The sequence below is a fragment of the Gossypium arboreum genome, chromosome 5 (assembly GCF_025698485.1).
Source record: "Gossypium arboreum isolate Shixiya-1 chromosome 5, ASM2569848v2, whole genome shotgun sequence".
Classification (NCBI taxonomy): Eukaryota; Viridiplantae; Streptophyta; class Magnoliopsida; order Malvales; family Malvaceae; genus Gossypium; species Gossypium arboreum.
The window spans coordinates 48,008,120-48,024,992 of NC_069074.1; the positions used below are offsets into that span (position 1 = coordinate 48,008,120).

The 16,873-nt window shown below is 39.9% G+C and overlaps 1 non-coding gene across 1 annotated transcript; it reads left to right on the plus strand.

The window, feature by feature from the left end:
• The first annotated feature begins 2,394 nt into the window (after positions 1 to 2,394).
• LOC128293449 (small nucleolar RNA R71) lies at positions 2,395 to 2,501 on the plus strand. The gene has a single exon (XR_008283632.1). It is a non-coding gene; the product is annotated as a small nucleolar RNA R71 (small nucleolar RNA).
• The last annotated feature ends 14,372 nt before the right edge of the window (positions 2,502 to 16,873 follow it).

Sequence of the window (16,873 nt, forward strand, 5' to 3'; positions counted from 1 at the left end):
TGTCGCATGGCTTTGTTCTACTTCGTTTGCTTCTTCCATGCCGGTGTGTATAGGCGCACGCCCGTGCTAAATTTTTAGTTTGAACCATGATTTCTAAACACAGGCGTGTCGCACGCCCGTGTTGTTTTGACAGACTTGCCCATGGCTACGTCGCACGGCCGTGGCAACTTATCGCATCTCGTGTTGGGGAAAAATTTTCCCCTGTTTTCACATGATCGTATTGCACGGCCGTGTCTCCGTCCGTGGTGTGAGCATGGCCTAAGGCACGCCTGTGTGCCTTGCCGTGTGGATTTGAAAACATGTGTTTCAAGAACTCAGTTAGTGATTAGATGTTAAAAACTATAATTTTAAAGAAATCAATACTGTTAGTGCTCGGGTTGCCTCCCGAGAAGCGTTTATTTAGAGTCTAAGCTTGATTTACCTCTCTTTTACGTGATCATGGTGGTGCACGGAGTTTACACTCCTCATTTCTGCTATCAATTTTATCAAAATAAGGTTTTAAACGAGTACTATTTACCTTAAAAGTGCCGAATTTAGGATGAATTACCTCAACTATACTGTATGGAAAAATATTGAGTACCGTGAGAGGAATTTCTCCATTAGATTTAGAAGTGGCAATACGAGGATCTGCTGCATCCAGTAGTACTTTGTCTCCAACCTTAAGTTGATTTGGTGGAATATTGAGCTCGTCAAGGTGTGGTTTTGGTTTATGCGTCTGCCATTCATTTAGTTCCTCAACTCATAGCCTTCGTTCTTCAAAGATAGGTCCTTCGTTGTTGCTTGAACAAGGCTCATGTGCGCTCTTCGAACCTGTTTTCTGCACAGAGGGTTTCACCACATGATCAGTACTAGTAGTGTAATTTATGCAATCATCCTCGATTTTTGAGGTGTTACTCGAATTACGGGCTTGAAGAGTGATTGTTTATCACCCACATGAAGTGTGAGTTCACCTATACCAACATTAATTATCGTTCTAGCAGTTGCTAAAAAAGGCCTCCTTAAAATTAAGGGCACGTTACTATCCTTCTCTATATCTAGAACAACGAAATCAACTGGGAATATAAATTTGTCAATTTTAACGAGTACATCTTCAATAATACCCCTAGGAAATCTGATTGTTTTATCTGCTAATTGAATGCTCATCTTAGTTTGTTTGGGTTTCCCAAGACCTAGTTGCTTAAACATTTTGTAAAGCATGACATTGATACTAGCCCCTAAATCGGCCAAGACATTATTAACATCTAAGCTACCAATTAAACAAGGAATCGTAAAACTCCCTGGATCTTTTAATTTGTTGGCCAGCTTATTCTGCAGAATGGCTGAGCAAACTGCATTCATCTCCACATGCGACGCCTCGTCTAACTGCCGCTTATTTGCTAAAAGCTTTTTTAAAAATTTGATTGCGTTCGGCATCTGCGAAAGAGCCTTAATAAACGGTAAGTTAATATGTAATTTGTTTAAAAGTTTAAGGAATTTACCAAATTGTTCTCTGAGTGGTCTTTCCTTGTCGTATTGGGGTATGGCACACATGGTTTGTACTCTTTACTTACCTGTTTTTGGTTATTGTGGTCCACCTCACCTTTACCTTTACTTACCACAGTTTCTTGCCTCAATTCTGGTTCAGGTGCAACTAACCCTTCCTTCTCTTGAATGGTAATCGCATTGGGCTGCTCTCTTAGGTTAGATTCAGTGTTACTCGGTAGGCTACCTTGTGGTTGTTTAGATATCAATTTAGCGAGATGCCCTATCTGAGTTTCAAGCCCTTGGATCGACGCTTGTTGATTCTTAAGTGCTGTCTCGGTATTCGAAAAATGAGTTTCTAACACCGAGATGAATTTTGTTAGCATCTCCTCAAGTTTCGATTTTTTCTCTTGTTGGTAAGGTGGTTGTTGGAAGCCTAGAGGTGGTGGTGGTTTCTGATTCCCTTGGCCTCCCCATAAGAAATTTGGGTGGTTCCTCCATCCTGCATTGTAAGTGTTGCTATAGGGATTATTTTGAGGTCGAGGATTATTACCCGTATAATTTAATTGCTCATTTTCCATGTTGTGGCTATAAGGTGGGTATTCTAAATTGCTCGTTCCTCCTTCACTTGCATTGCATTACATTACTAGGTGAACATGTGAAGAACCAAGAAAACCGTCAATTTTTCTATCCAAAAGTTCTACATGATTAGAGAGCATGAGGACTGAATCGACGTTAAAAACATCGACTACTTTCGTTGGATTTGTCCTCATGACTTGCCATTGATAATTATTCAATGACATCTCTTTTATAAATTCATAAGCATCCTCAGGTGTCTTATTATTGATAGTCCCACCAGCGGCTGCGTTAACCATTTGTCTAGTCGAAGGATTTAGCCCATTGTGAAAAGTTTGAACCTGTAGCTAGAGTGGTAACCCATGGTGATGACACCTTCTCAACAGGTCCTTGTATCTCTCCCATGCATCATATTGTGTTTCTAAATCCATCTGCACAAAAGAAGAGATATCATCCCTTAATTTAGCCATTTTAGCCGGCAGAAAGTATTTTAGTAAAATCTTTTCGGTCATTTGTTCCCAAGTAGTGATTGACCCTCGTGGTAACGAGTTCAACCACTGTTTAGCTTTTTTCCTCAATGAAAAGGGAAACAACAGAAGGCGAATAGCATCATTAGAGATGCCATTGATTTTAAATGTGTCATAGAATTCCAAAAAATTCGCCAAGTGGGTGTTTGGGTCCTCATCCTGCAAACCATCAAACTGAACAAATTGTTGTATCATTTGAATCATGTTAGGTTTCAGTTTAAAATTATTTGTAGCAATAGCAGGCCTAACTATACTTGACTCAGTTCCTGTTAAATTCGGTTTAGCATAATCATACATAGTGCGTGGAGCATGATTCTGATTTACTGGATCAGCGGCAATCGCAGGAGGTAGTGAATTTTCATGATTTTCAGCCATCTCCTCGGTTGTGGTTTGAATATCGTCCTCTTGCTCTTCCTCTGTGTATTTTAAGCTTCGCCTTATTTCTCTTCAATTTTTGTAAGCTGTGCAATCGATCTCACTATCAAAAAGTAATGATCTCGACGGGTTTCTTCTAGTCATACACTATAAAAAACCTGCCAAGAGCGAATAAAAGAGAAAATTAGAAAAGAAAATAAAAATTCAAATTGCAAATAAAGCAAAATGGCTAAAGTAATAAAAATCGAGTGTTCCTAATATCTTAGTTCCCCGACAACGGCGCCAAAAACATGATACGTGATATTCGCGATAGGTTTTAAAAATTTATAATTAATCGTTCTTGAAACTAACTATTATCACGATGAAGCAAGTGTACCTATCGAACAGTCGTATAGCTTTAGCAAGACTGGATTGTCGAACCCAAAGGAACCAAGAATACTAGTGATTACTTTCTTTTTATTATCTAACCTAAAAATTAAGGGATTTGTTTATCTAAACTAATTAACTAAACTAAGGGTGCACAGGGAGAAAATTGGGTAAAGCTTTTGGGAAAACTCGATTGATTAATACAATACCCAAGGAAAAATCCACCTAGACTTCACTTGTTCTTTGACTCTGAATCAGACGATTTATTCATTTGACTTGATCCGTAGAAATCCCTATGTTATATTATTATCTCTCTCGAGACTAATAACGTCTAACCCTAAGTTGATTAATTGAAATCTCTCTCTAATTAACACCCTAATGTTGCATTAACTCGATCTATGGACTCCTTTATTAGGTTTCACCCTAATCTGACAAAATCTTGTCACCCTATCTCTAGACGTGCAATCAACTCCGCTTAATTACGACAAATTCAACTCTGCTTAATTACGAAAAATTTACTCTTAGACAGGGACTTTTGCTCCTCTGAATAAGAGCATTAACTTGAATCAATATCATGGAATATTAAAACAAGAATTAAGTATGTAACACCCCGAACCCGAGACCCTCGCCGGTGTCGGACACGAGGGGTTAACAAGCCAAGATCACATGTTTTGCCCACCAATTTGACATTTCCAGTCAGGCTGGAAGACTGCGTCACCTTCGCCTTAAAAATCATATCTCGAGTTTCAAAACTCGGAAACTGGTTTCGTAAATTTTCCCTGAATTTAGACTCATATATCCATCCATGGATTTATTTCTAGAATTTTTGGTCGGGCCAATTGGTACAGTTTATTAGTTAAAGTCACCCATGTTACAGGGATCGACTGCTCTGACCTTCGCGCGGTATAACTTGAATATCTCTCTGTACAGGGCTTTAATTCTGGTGCCGTTTGCTTCTACTGAAACTAGACTCAAAATGGAATCTGTACATATAAGGTATGTCTCCTAATTCATTCTGGATAATTTATAGTAAATTTTTAAAGTTGCGACAGGGGACCCAGAAACCGTTCTGGCCCTGTTTCACAATAGCTTCAATATCTCTTAACATGTAACTCCTATGACCATTTCGTTTCTTCCATATGAAAATAGACTCATCAAGGTTCATTTACATAGCTTATTCACTATTTAATACCATTCGTACGAATTTTGGTGATTTTTCACATTCACGTCACTGCAGCTGGCAGCATCTGTTTTTAAGGTAGGTCTTACCTATTTGGTAGTCTCCATGAACCAACTAGTCTTGCCATACATAGGTTCATATATGATCATTTTAACCATGCCAATGGCTGATCATGTGACCAACATTCCCATTTCCAATCCATAGCCACATCATGACACCAAATATATACATACAAACCACAAATAGTCTAAGTTCATGCTTCCTTTTTACGAGCCATTTTCACATGGCCGTATACATATACATCACCACATTTTTAAACTAACAGGGTAGTCCTATACATGCCATTTCAAAGTTCAAACAAAATTTATACCAAAATAGAGGCGTTGATAGTGTGGATGACTTGACTTTATTGATCCCGAATCCGATTGCTATCGAGCGAAATCTATAAAACAGAGAGCCAAAGTAACGGGGTAAGCATTTTTATGCTTAGTAAGTCTCAAGGAATATAATCAACTCTAATTACAGCAATACATTCACATAGCCAAATGCATCATTTCATTAATACACATTCTTACTTCACACTTCATCATTATATACTTTCACGAAGTATCAATCAAGTCAATAACTGAAATTCATTAGTCGATTGAGCGAATGTTGCTCAAATGTGTCGACTTTCCAATGCACATATAAACGTACCTTATTCTTTGGGCTTTTCGGTGTACTAATTGAATTTATTACAGCAACCAACACTCACCTCCAGCCCAAGATTCTTGAATATAACCGGATATAACCATGTGCACAAATGCCTTGGTCTTAGCCCGGATAGAATGACTTCATACGAATGCCTTGGTCTTAGCCCGGATATAGCCACTTGCACAATTGCCTTGGTCTTAACCGGATATAATTTCAACATAATTGTCTTGGGCTTAGCCCGATATCATTCAATTTCTCATGTACACATACATCAATAATCATTGGACATACATATTTCATTTTCGTTACTAAGGCTCAAACGCAAATATAATCACAAGCATATTCGCCTTCGGGACTTAGCCCGGTAGAATTCAAATACTCATACACACATAATCAATAATCAATACACATCCATACTTTATTTCACATAATTCAAGTAGGGTCACTTCTTGAGGACTTACCTCGGATGTTGTCGAACGGCTTTTTTGGCTATTCGATCACTTTCTCCTTCCCCTTGTCCAATTGTGGCCCTCTAAGCTCTTGAGCTAATTCAAACAAATTCAATTTATTAAAACCTCATTGTGCTAGCTTATGGCGAATATGACAAGGAGTTTAAATGGTCATATGGCCACCCTTTAGCTTGAATACACAATGGTCATGCACATTTTATACTACATCAAGCAATTCAATACAATTTATTCGAGCATCAAGGAAATGCTAAGGCCTTCAATAGGCTACCCAAGGCGAATATTCATGTACATGTTGAGGCCAATTATGCACTTAATACCTCACAAAAACAGCATGCATTTTACTAGTTAATGCTTTGCATATTGTGGCTCAAAACTTATAATATAGCATCAAGCACTTATATGTGTGCTAGGCCGAATTGTGCTTGCAATTTCACAATTATTCTTCAACATCTTCTTCTTTAAACAAACTTATTCATCACTTCCTTCATAACCAAAACATCATGTGCAAACATATATATACATATATGAGCATGGCCGAATTTCAAGGTGTCCATAGCCATCCAAAACACAAATTTTAACTAACATGCAAGAAGCATGAACCATGCTCATGAATGCATCATGGCGAATATGACAATCATGCTCCTTTTCAACTTCAATCATGATAAAACAAAAAGAAAGCTCAAAATCTTACTCAAGAGTAGACAATCCATCATTGCATGCATCATCATCAAGCTTCACACTTAGCATGCAATGGCTTTATCACCATAACAACTTTGGCCAAATACCATTTCCATGGCTTAACAAAGATTTGAGCCATGGCTAACATGCACATCAAGTTAGCAACCAAAACATGCATGAAACTCCTAACACAACCTCATACATACCTTAATCTTGATGCAAACTTAGCCAAATCTCCTTCTAGATCTCTTCCAACCCAAGCATGAAGCAAAAATCCTCCCCCTTTTTCCTTAGTATTTTCGGCCAAGAAGTGAAAATAGATGAACAAATTTTTTTCTTTTCTTTCTTTAGGATATTCGGCCAAGGCTATGGAGAAAGATGAACACTTTTTTTTTGTTTCTCATCCTACTAACATTAATTTTTTTTCCATACTCTTATTTTATTATTTCTAACATCATCCATTAGTAAAACATGTTGGGAACATGTTTCCCCTTATATAATTTGTCATGGCCGCCATCCACCTTAGGAAATGGGATAATTGACATGCAACTCCATTTATTTCACTTCATGCATTATTAGGCCACTTAAAATACACCTATCACATTTTCAAGTCCTAGCACATGGGTCCTTTCTTATAAATTTGCACCTAATTAATAAAAATCGAGACACGAAATATTTACGCATACAAATTCCACATACAATAAGCACGGAATATAACACCTAATTATTCTTGTGACTCGGTTTCGTGGTCCCGAAACCACTCTCCGACTAGGGTCACATTAGGGTGTCACAACTCTCCCCACTTAAGAGATTTTCGTCCCGAAAATCTTACCGGTAAATAGGTTTGGATATCGCTCTCTCATAGAGTTCTCGGTCTCCCAAGTAGCTTCTTCAATCCCGTGCTTGAGCCATAACACTTTCACTAGCGGAACCCGCTTGTTTCGCAACTCTTTCACTTCTCGTGATAGGATACGAATCGGTTCTTCCTTATAACTCATATTAGCTTGAATTTCAATTTCTGATGGACTAATCACGTGCGATGGATTGGATCTATAGCGTCGAAGCATCGAAACGTGAAAGACATCGTGAACCTTTTTGAGTTCAGGGGGCAAAATCAAACGATATGCCACTGGACCGACTCGCTCGGATATCTCATATGGCCCAATGAACCTCGGGCTCAACTTGCCCTTACGGCCGAATCTGAGTATCTTTTTCCAAGGCGATACCTTGAGAAACACTTTATCACCCACCTGATACTCGATATCCTTACGCTTCAGATCCGCGTGACGATTTACGACGATCGGAGGCTATCTTCGACTTTCACGGATTACTTTCACTTTCATTCAGCATCTCTAATCAAATCCACCCGAAAATCTTGCTTTCACCAAGCTCACCAAAACAATGGTGTACGGCATTTACGACCGTACAAAGCCTCGTAGGGTGCCATCTTAATACTTGATTGAAAGCTGTTGTTATAAGCGAATTCAATCAACGGCAAATACCGTTCCCATGAACCACCAAACTCGAGGACGCAACATCTTAACATATCCTCAAGTATCTGAATTATCCGCTCGGATTGACCATCGGTTTGGGGGTGAAAGGCGGTCTTGAAATGCAACTTGGTACCCAAAGCTTCTTGCAACTTTTTCCAAAATCGCGAGGTAAATCTCGGATCTCTATCCGACACGATGGAAATAGGCACCCCGTAATCTCACAACTGAGAAACGTACAATTGGCTAGTTTGTCCATTGAAAAATCCGTGACGACGGGATAAAGTGGGCCGACTTAGTCAATCTATCTACCACGACCCAAACCGCATCCCTCTTACTTGCGACAATGGCGCCTAGATACAAAGTCCATTGTGACTCGATCCCATTTCCACTCGGGTATCGTGATTGGTGAAGTAATCCTCAAGGCACCGATGTTCCGCTTTCACTTGTTGACATATTAAACATCTCAAACAAAGTCGGAGATGTCTCGCTTCATACCATGCCACCAAAATCGACGTTTCAAATCATTGTACATCTTCGTACTCCGGGTGGATTGCCATTCGGCTACAATGGGCTTCATTGAAATTATCGAAATGAGTTCAATTTTTGGAACACACAGACGACTTTTGAACCTCAAACAATCGTCATCATCGATTTGAAATTCGAGTCCTTGTTCGGCACACACTCGGCCGTTTTGCGCCAACTCGTCGTCGACTTTACGAGCTTCTCGAATTTGATGTATCAACGATGGTTTGGCTTTCAATTCAGCTACTAACACACTATCGGATTGGACGAGACAAGTGCACGTTCATCGCTCAGTAAGCGAATAATGATTTACGACTCAAGGCATCCGCAACCATATTCGCCTTTCCCGTGATAGTCAATGATCACTCATAATCCTTTAACATTTCGAACCAACGTCTTTGTCGAGATTTAAGTCTCTTTGGGTCATCGATATTTGAGACTCTTGTGATCCGAGTACACATGGCACCTTTCACCAAATAAGTAATGTCGCCATATCTTTAAGGCGAACACGATGGCGCCAATTCGAGATCATGAGTCGGATAATTTTTCTCATGTGGCTTTAATTGCCTCGACGCATAGGCCACAACTCGACCCTCTTGCATCAATACACAACCTAACCCAAGTAGGGAGGCATCGCTATAGATGACAAACTCTTTGCGGACTCAAAGTTGCACTAGAATTGGGGCTTCAATCGATAAGTTTTCAGTTGATCGAAACTTTTTGACATTTCTCCGTCCATTCGAACTTAACATCCTTTTGGAGTAGCCGTCATCGGCGTGGCTATCGTTGAGAATCCTTTACAAATCGTCGGTAATAACCTAAGAAGCCCCAAAAGTCTCGAACCTCGAATATTTCTGGAGGCTTCCAATTAAGTATGGCTGAAATTTTATTCGAATCGACTCGAATACCCGTCTGATACCACATGACCCAAGAAGCTAACCTCTCTTAACGTAACTCACACTTGCTGAACTTAGCATATAATTGCTTATCCGTAAAATTTGCAAAGACTAACCTCGGTGTTCAAAGATGTTCGGTCTCATTCCTTGAATAGACCAAGATGTCATCAATGAACACGACTACTTAATCGATCCAAATATGGTCGAAGATCCGATTCATTAAATCCATAAATACCACCGGGCATTAGTAAGCCCAAACGGCATCACTAGGAACTCATAGTGACCATATCTCGCTCAAGGCGGTCTTGGGTACGTCCGAATCTCGGATTCGCAATTGATAATAGCCCGATCTCAAATCTATTTTCGAGAACACCGAGGCTCCTTCATTGATCGAACAAGTCATCGATATGTGGTAACGAATATTTGTTCTTTATCGTCACTTTATTAAGTCGACGATAGTCGATGCACGACCTCATGGTTCCATCCTTCTTTTCACAAACAACACCGGCGCACCCAAGGCGAACAACTCGGCGAGCAAAACCTCTATCCACCAATTCTTGCAACCGAGCTTTCAACTCCTTTAATTCGTTGGTGCCATACGATACGGAGCTATCGAAATTGAGTGGAACCAGTACCAATTTGATGCCAAATTCTATTTCCGAACAGTGGTAAACCCGGCAATTCTTCGGAAAACATCCGGTATTCACAAACCACGCACGCGATTTGGGTTTCTTTTACGATTCCTTGTCATCGAAAGCACGTCGCAAGGTACGCCGCACCCTTTTCTTACATATTTCCGGGCCAACATTGCGATATTACACCGCAACCCTTTAAGTCTGTAGACTCAACCCGAATTATCTCGTTATTCGCGACGTCAAATCGATAGTCTTGCTTTTGCAATTTACAACCGCATCGTGCATGGTCAACCAATCCAAACCAAGAATAACGTCAATTCATCGAACGGCAAAAGCATCAAGTCCGCGGAAAACAAGAACCTCGGAACACTAGGGGACTTTTCTTGCACACTTTGTTGACAAGCACGTAATGACCCAAGGGTTTGACACCGAATTACAAACTCGATGAGACTCAATAGGCAAAGTCTTACTAGATGCTAAGGTTTCACATATATAAGAATGAGTAGAACCGGGGTCAATCAAAGCAATCACATTAGTATTGAAAAGAGTGAAAGTACCAGTAATGACATCCGGAGAGGCAAAGCATCCTCGCGTCGGCGTATGGCATAAGTCCTAGCAGAGCACGAGCCTCGGATCCGATGGTAGCATCTCTAGATCCTCTTTGACCGCCAATCGACATTGCCCATATTTCTAGGTGGCCTACCTCGAGCGATGGTAGCACCCGGGTTTCCACTCGACTCACATTCCGCTCAAGCATCCTCGGGCAATCCTTCATAAAGTGGTCGGCCGATCCACACTTATAGCAGGGCGATCACGAAACCAACAGCTCCCGAATGCCATTTGCCACAATGTGGACACTCCGCCTCTCTCGGCGATCATTTCCACCATCAGCGATCGAAGTGACTCGTGTGGTCACGGGGTCGATCGCGTCCTCGTCTAGAAAAGCCCGAACGCCTCTAGACCAGCTCGCATCATCTCGAAATCTCTTCGATGCTTGTTGAAGAGACTTTCCGAGGACCTCTTCGAATTCTCCGGTTCCCACATCGCTTTTTGTTTCTCCTTTCTAAGCTCTTCGCTTTACAAGCTCGCTCAACAAGTACTACGAACTCTCGTATCTCGAGAATGCCAACAAACATCCTTATATCATCATTCAGCCCATCCTCGAAGCGTTTACATAATAGCTTGGACGAAATGCATTCTCGCGCGTCTGGCTAAGCCTCACAAACTTTCGTTCGTAGTTGGTAACGGACATAGAACCTTGCTTAAGATCAAGAAATTCCTCCGCTTTTGGTCGATGAATCTCGATCGATATACTTTTTTCGAACTTCGGTTTGAAAGAATTCCCAAGTCACTTGCTCTCTAGGCACCATAGAAGTCAGAGTACTCCACCAATAGTAAGCGGACTCACATAGCAAGGAGATGGTACACTTTAAGCACTCATCGGGTGTACAGGATAGCTCATCGAGCACCCGGATAGTGTTATCCAACCAAAATTCAGCTCGCTCGGCATCATCATCATCCGTAGCCTTAAATTCAGTGGCCCCATGTTTTCGAATCCTATCGACTGGGGGCTTACTTGACCTTATTTGGTCAGTCACCGGAGGTATTGTAGGTGCAGGGGTTGCATTTGTCGGGAATGGAGGTTGTGGAACAGCAGTGTTAGTTCGAATGTATTGATTAAACCATTCGTTCATCACACTATAAAAGGCTTGCCTAGCCTCGTCATTCGGATTGCTGGCCATAGGTTGAGAGTCCGCCGGCGCTGTCCCTTGCGCGGGAGCAGGCGCCACACTCTCCACATCATCAGCTATCGCTCGGTTGGGATCGGGATCCATTGCTATAACAAACACAAAGTCAAATTGTCAGAAATCACCACACTATCGATTCATCATTTAATGGCATGTATAGCTAGACCCCAAACACATCACGGTAGTCCTAGAATCGACTAACCCGTGGCTCTGATACCAATAAAATTGTAACACCCCGAACCCGAGACCCTCGCCGGTGTCGGACACGAGGGGTTAACAAGCCAAGATCACATGTTTTGCCCACCAATTTGACATTTCCAGTCAGGCTGGAAGACTGCGTCACCTTCGCCTTAAAAATCATATCTCGAGTTTCAAAACTCAGAAACTGGTTTCGTAAATTTTCCCTGAATTTAGACTCATATATCCATCCATGTATTTATTTCTAGAATTTTTGGTCGGGCCAATTGGTACAGTTTATTAGTTAAAGTCACCCATGTTACAGGGATCGACTGCTCTGACCTTCGCGCGGTATAACTTGAATATCTCTCTGTACAGGGCTTTAATGCTGGTGCCGTTTGCTTCTAATGAAACTAGACTCAAAATGGAATCTGTAAATATAAGGTATGTCTCCTAATTCATTCTGGATAATTTATAGTAAATTTTTAAAGTTGCGACAGGGGACCCAGAAACCGTTCTGGCCCTGTTTCACAATAGCTTCAATATCTCTTAACATGTAACTCCTATGACCATTTCGTTTCTTCCATATGAAAATAGACTCATCAAGGTTCATTTACATAGCTTATTCACTATTTAATACCATTCCTACGAATTTTGGTGATTTTCACATTCACGTCACTGCAGCTGGCAGCATCTGTTTTAAGGTAGGTCTTACCTATTTGGTAGTCTCCATGAACCAACTAGTCTTGCCATACATAGGTTCATATATGATCATTTTAACCATGCCAATGGCTGATCATGTGACCAACATTCCCATTTCCAATCCATAGCCACATCATGACACCAAATATATACATACAAACCACAAATAGTCTAAGTTCATGCTTCCTTTTTACGAGCCATTTTCGCATGGCCGTATACATATACATCACCACATTTTTAAACTAACAGGGTAGTCCTATACATGCCATTTCAAAGTTCAAACAAAATTTATACCAAAATAGAGGCGTTGATAGTGTGGATGACTTGACTTTATTGATCCCGAATCCGATTGCTATCGAGCGAAATCTATAAAACAGAGAGCCAAAGTAACGGGGTAAGCATTTTTATGCTTAGTAAGTCTCAAGGAATATAATCAACTCTAATTACAGCAATACATTCACATAGCCAAATGCATCATTTCATTAATACACATTCTTACTTCACATTTCATCATTATATACTTTCACGAAGTATCAATCAAGTCAATAACTGAAATTCATTAGTCGATTGAGCGGATGTTGCTCAAATGTGTCGACTTTCCAATGCACATATAAACGTACCTTATTCTTTGGGCTTTTCGGTGTACTAATTGAATTTATTACAGCAACCAACACTCACCTCCAGCCCAAGATTCTTGAATATAACCGGATATAACCATGTGCACAAATGCCTTGGTCTTAGCCCGGATAGAATGACTTCATACGAATGCCTTGGTCTTAGCCCTGATATAGCCACTTGCACAATTGCCTTGGTCTTAACTCGGATATAATTTCCAGCATAATTGTCTTGGGCTTAGCCCGATATCATTCAATTTCTCATGTACACATACATCAATAATCATTGGACATACATATTTCATTTTCGTTACTAAGGCTCAAACGCAAATATAATCACAAGCATATTCGCCGGGACTTAGCCCGGGTAGAATTCAAATACTCATACACACATAATCAATAATCAATACGCATCCATACTTTATTTCACATAATTCAAGTAGGATCACTTCTTGAGGACTTACCTCGGATGTTGTCGAACGGCTTTTTCGGCTATTCGATCACTTTCTCCTTCCCCTTGTCCAATTGTGGCCCTCTAAGCTCTTGAGCTAATTCAAACAAATTCAATTTATTAAAACCTCATTGTGCTAGCTTATGGCCGAATATGACAAGGAGTTTAAATGGTCATATGGCCACCCTTTAGCTTGAATACACAATGGTCATGCACATTTTATACTACATCAAGCAATTCAATACAATTTATTCGAGCATCAAGGAAATGCTAAGGCCTTCAATAGGCTACCCAAGGCCGAATATTCATGTACATGTTGAGGCCAATTATGCACTTAATACCTCACAAAAACAGCATGCATTTTACTAGTTAATGCTTTGCATATTGTGGCTCAAAACTTATAATATAGCATCAAGCACTTATATGTGTGCTAGGCCGAATTGTGCTTGCAATTTCACAATTATTCTTCAACATCTTCTTCTTTAAACAAACTTATTCATCACTTCCTTCATAACCAAAACATCATGTGCAAACATATATATACATATATGAGCATGGCCGAATTTCAAGGTGTCCATAGCCATCCAAAACACAAATTTTAACTAACATGCAAGAAGCATGAACCATGCTCATGAATGCATCATGGCGAATATGACAATCATGCTCCTTTTCAACTTCAATCATGATAAAACAAAAAGAAAGCTCAAAATCTTACTCAAGAGTAGACAATCCATCATTGCATGCATCATCATCAAGCTTCACACTTAGCATGCAATGGCTTTATCACCATAACAACTTTGGCCAAATACCATTTCCATGGCTTAACAAAGATTTGAGCCATGGCTAACATGCACATCAAGTTAGCAACCAAAACATGCATGAAACTCCTAACACAACCTCATACATACCTTAATCTTGATGCAAACTTAGCCAAATCTCCTTCTAGATCTCTTCCAACCCAAGCATGAAGCAAAAATCCTCCCCCTTTTTCCTTAGTATTTTCGGCCAAGAAGTGAAAATAGATGAACAAATTTTTTCTTTTCTTTCTTTAGGATATTCGCCAAGGCTATGGAGAAAGATGAACACTTTTTTTTTTTGTTTCTCATCCTACTAACATTAATTTTTTTTCCATACTCTTATTTTATTATTTCTAACATCATCCATTAGTAAAACATGTTGGGAACATGTTTCTCCTTGCCCATAATTTGTCATGGCCGGCCATCCACCTTAGGAAATGGGATAATTGACATGCAACTCTGTTTATTTCACTTCATGCATTATTAGGCCACTTAAAAATACACCTATCACATTTTCAAGTCCTAGCACATGGGTCCTTTCTTATAAATTTGCACCTAATTAATAAAAATCGAGACACGAAATATTTACGCATACAAATTCCACATACAATAAGCACAGAATATAACACCTAATTATTCTTGTGACTCGGTTTCGTGGTCCCGAAACCACTCTCCGACTAGGGTCACATTAGGGGTGTCACAAAGTACACATAATTAAGAACAAGTCAAAAATTTATCATACAATTCAAATAATAATAACAAGATCCGTCTTAGGTTTTATTCCCCTTAGATATTTAGGGGGTTTAGTTCATCATTATGAAAGAAAACATTTCAAAAGAATAAAGATAACAAAACATAAAGAAAACCCAAAACTCCTGAAGGAAATTGAAGGGAGATCTTTAGTCTTGACGATGAATTTGGCTTTTGAGATGGATCAATCGACTTTCCTTGAGTAATTCCTTGCCTCCTCCTCGTGTGTCTGTTCTAAGTGCCTCATCAGGTGTTTAAATAGGCTTTAGAATGCCTAAAAGCCCTCAAGAGTGGCCTTTTTCGAATAGAACTAAACTTGGGCCCGACAGGGACATGCTCGTGTGACATGCCTGTGTGCGATTACTTCAGATCGTGGTCAAGGCTGTTAAATTGGCACGTGCATATGGTCTACCCGTGTGAGTCATGCTTCGATTCTGCCAAATGGACACGACCGTGTGGCCTACCCATGTGAGGAGGTTCAGGCCGTGTTGATTTCCCATGTTGGCTCGTTTTCTCCGTTTTTGGCCCGTTTCTCGCTCTTTTTACTCTCCTATGCTCACCTAAGTATAAAACATGAAATTAAAGGATTAGGAGCATCGAATTCACCAAATTTAATGAGAAATCATCCATAAATGTGCTAAGAATTGGATAAAAATATAAATTACGATTTATCATGTATATTTCTGAGATTGTGAGACTTCAAGGAGTACCATTATCGATCATTTCAGATAGGGATCCGAGATTCACCTCAATATTTTGGAAAAAGTTACAAGAAGCTTTGGGGACAAAGTTGAATTTTAGCACGACTTTCCATCCGCAAATTGACAGCTAGTCAGAAAGAGTAATTCAGATTCTTGAAGACATGTTGCGGTGTTGTGCTCCTGATTTCCAAGGCAGTTGGGAAAAGTATTTACTATTGGTAGAGTTTGCCTACAACAATAGCTATTAATTGAGTTTGAAAATGGCACCTTATGAGGCTTTATATGGGCGTAAGTGCTGATCGCCCTTGTTTTCGACCGAAGTCAGAGAAAATCAGATTCACGGGCTTGACTTAGTCAAAGAGGCTGAAGAGAAAGTAAAGGTAATTCGTGATTGTTTAAAGGCCGCTTCGGATAGATAGAAATCCTACGCAGATTTGAAACGAAAACAAATTGAGTTTTAAGTCGGTGATAAGGTGTTTTTAAAAGTATCTTAGTGGAAGAAAGTCCTCAGATTCAGTAAGAAAAGAAAATTAAGCCCACGTTTTATTGGACCTTATAAGGTGACTGAGAGAATTAGACTGGTAGCTTATCGACTAGCCTTACCATCCGAATTAGAGAAGATCCACAATGTTTTCCATGTGTCGATGTTGCACCGTTACTGTTCTAACCCTTTACATGTTCTTTCACCAATAGAGATTGAGATTTGGTCAGATATGACTTATGGCGAAGAACCGGTTGAGATTTTAGCTCAGGAGGTCAATTGAGGAATAAGAGTATAGCACTTGTTAAGGTATTATGGCTTATACATGGGATAAAAGAGGCTACAGGGGAGCTCGAGGAGGCAATGAAAGACCAGTGCCCAAGTCTTTTCACTGGTAAGATTTTCGGGGACGAAAATCCTTAAGGAGGAGAATTGTAATAGCCTGATTTTGGGGCTAGTTGGAATAGTGGTTTCAAAACCACTAACCTGAGGCTGGAGAAATTATTTTTGATATTATTTTATGTGTTATAACATGATTATATGAGTGCTTGAAAATTTTGGTGAATTAATTTTAGCGATT